The following is a 2,868-nucleotide window of genomic DNA, read 5'->3' on the forward strand; positions in this document are numbered from 1 at the left end:
CTGAATATGGGAAGGAACAGACTGGAAAGATTTCTGCCTCAGTTCACATCCATTTTATTTTTTTAAATTTTTTTACATCCATTTTAATATACCTGCTTGTGATTAATATTTTTCAACAATAATAGTTGAGCAAAGAGGCTCAGAAAGGTCTGGTATTGCAACTAGAATCTCTATCTGCTCCTAGAAAAGATGAATTCTGAGAGCACAGATTGGTGACATGCAAAGAACACATTTGCTCTGTGAATTCAGACAGGAATCCTGGAAAGGTTGGGTTGAGTACCTCAAAGTAACGAGGTGGTGATGGAAAGGTACCTTAAAATAATGCAGAGTTTAGGAGGCCAAACCTGACTGCTGGAGAATGGGTCCCTCAGAAGCATATCAGGGTTCCTCCTGAGTATCTCCTAGTTACTCAGAAGGGCAAATGCCCAAGGGAAGCCCAGTCAGGGAGTTCTAGAGGCTATGAAGGGGCCTCAGCACTGTAGGCTGTCAAGACTGCCACGTGGGCCTTCATCTGTATTGGCACTGGTTGACTGTGTGGAGGAAATCTGAATATTTTCCTACTTAGGAAACACTGAGATGCTTTTCATTTTCCTCACTTCATGAACACCCCCGCCCCCCTTTCATGGGGCAAAGATCAGTCACGCTTCTTGAAAATGGCCATTAAGCACTTTTTCCACCCTAACCAAAAAATCAGAGAGTACCAGTCCTTGATTGCCTACTCTGCCCTGCCTGTGTTTTAACTATAAAGAAAATGAAGCACAGAAGAGATTTGTTCTACCTAAGATCTAGTTCCCTATCCCATACTCAGAGCTAATAAAAAGTGACTTTTATCAAAAGCTTAGCACTGTACATATACTGGCATATTTAATACTCACAATAAACCATAAAGTAGCTACTATGTCATCTCTATTTTATATATCCCATTGAAGCTCAAAGAAGTTAAACAATAACCCCAACTAAGTCTCCTCAGTTAAGAATGGGGCAGTTTAAAAAACCAGGAGTCTAAATCTAAACAGTCTGACTACACAATTCAGTTACTTTTTTTTTTTAAGATTTTATTTATTTATTCATGAGACACAAACAGAGAGAGAGAGGAAGGCAGAGACACAGGCAGAGGGAGAAGCAGGCTCCATGCAGAGAGCCCGATGTGGGACTCGATCCCAGGACTCCATGATCACGCCCTGGGCCAAAGGCAGGCACTAAACCGCTAAGCCACCCAGGGATCCCCTACTTTTTTTTAAGAGATTTTATTTATTTATTCATGAGAGACACAGAGAGAGATAGAAACACAGGCAGATGGAGGAGAAGCAGGCTCCATGCAGGGAGCCCGATGCGGGACTTGATCCCAGGACTTCAGGATCACACCCTGAGCCAAAGGCAAACACTCAACCACTGAGCTACTCAGGTGTCCCGGTTGCTCTTCTTTTTTTTTTTTTTTTTTTTTTTAAAGATTTATTTATTCATTTATGAGAGAGAGAGAGAGAGAGAGAGAGAGAGGCAGAGACACAGGGAGAGGGAGAAGCAGGCTCCATGCCGGGAGCCCGATGTGGGACTCAATCCCAGGACTCCAGGATCGCGCCCTGGGCCAAAGGCAGGCGCTAAACCGCTGAGCCACCCAGGGATCCCCAACTCTTCTTTTTTAAAAAGACTTTTATTTATTAATTTATTTGAGAGAGAGAGAGAGAATCTGAAGCAGACTCCATGCTGAGCACAGACCCCAATACGGTGCTCGATACCACAAATGAGATCCAAGCTAAAACCAAGAGTCGGATGCTTAGTCAAGTGAGTTGACCCAGGTGCCCTGTTTTTTGTTTAAAGTAAACTCTAGGGACCCCTGGGTGGCTCAGTGGTTGAGCGTCTGCCTTCAGCTTAGGTTAGGGCATGATCCCAGGTCCAGGGATCAAGTCCCACATCTGGCTCCCTGTAAGAAGCCTGCTTCTCTCCCTCTGCCTATGTCTCTGCCTCTTTCTGTGTGTCTTAAATAAATAAATAAATAAATAAATAAATAAATAAATAAATAAATAAATAAATAAATAAATAGTTTTTTAAAAAGAAACTCTATGCCCAATGTGGGACTCAAACTCACAACTAGGAGATGGAGAGTTGCATGCATGCTCTACGGACTGAGCCTACCAGGTGCCCCTCAGCACTGCTTGCCTAGGCTTTTCCACCAGATGCCAACAATAGGCCAGAAATAAGGGCACAGAAGGAAACAGATACTGAATATAAGACACTGGGGAGAAGCTGAGATGATATTACCTATTAGATTCTATTGCCTCCATATACACCTTCAGCAAACATCCTAAGCAAATGAAGATGTGACTCCGTCAACTGGTGAATGGATAAACAAAATGTGATCTATACTGGGATGCCTGGGTGGCTCAGTGGTTTAGTGCCTGCCTTCTGCCTAGGCCGTGATCCTGGAGTCCCAGGATCAAGTCCCACATCAGGCTCCCTGCATGGAGCCTGCTTCTCCCTCTGCCTGTCTCTGTCTCTCTCTGTGTGTCTCATGAATAGATAAATAAAATCTTTAAAAATAATGTGATCTATACAAAAATATCAAATTTGCAAACAAAACGTGTATATACAATGGAATACTAAGCAATAGAAAGGAAGGAAATACTACTCATGCTACAACATAGATCAATCCTAGAAACAGTATACTTAGTGAAAAAAGCCAGACATAAAGAACTGCATATTATATGCTTCCATGTATATGAAATATCCAGAGAAGCCAAATCTATAGACATAAAGTAGAACAGTGGTTGCCTGAGACTAGGTCTAAGAGCCAGGATTAGCTGTAAGTGGGCTCATGTGATCTTTTTTTTTTTTTTTAATTTTTTTTTTTTTTAATTTATTTATGATAGT

This window comes from Canis lupus, chromosome 3 (genome assembly GCF_011100685.1).
Source record: "Canis lupus familiaris isolate Mischka breed German Shepherd chromosome 3, alternate assembly UU_Cfam_GSD_1.0, whole genome shotgun sequence".
In the NCBI taxonomy this organism is placed as follows: Eukaryota; Metazoa; Chordata; class Mammalia; order Carnivora; family Canidae; genus Canis; species Canis lupus.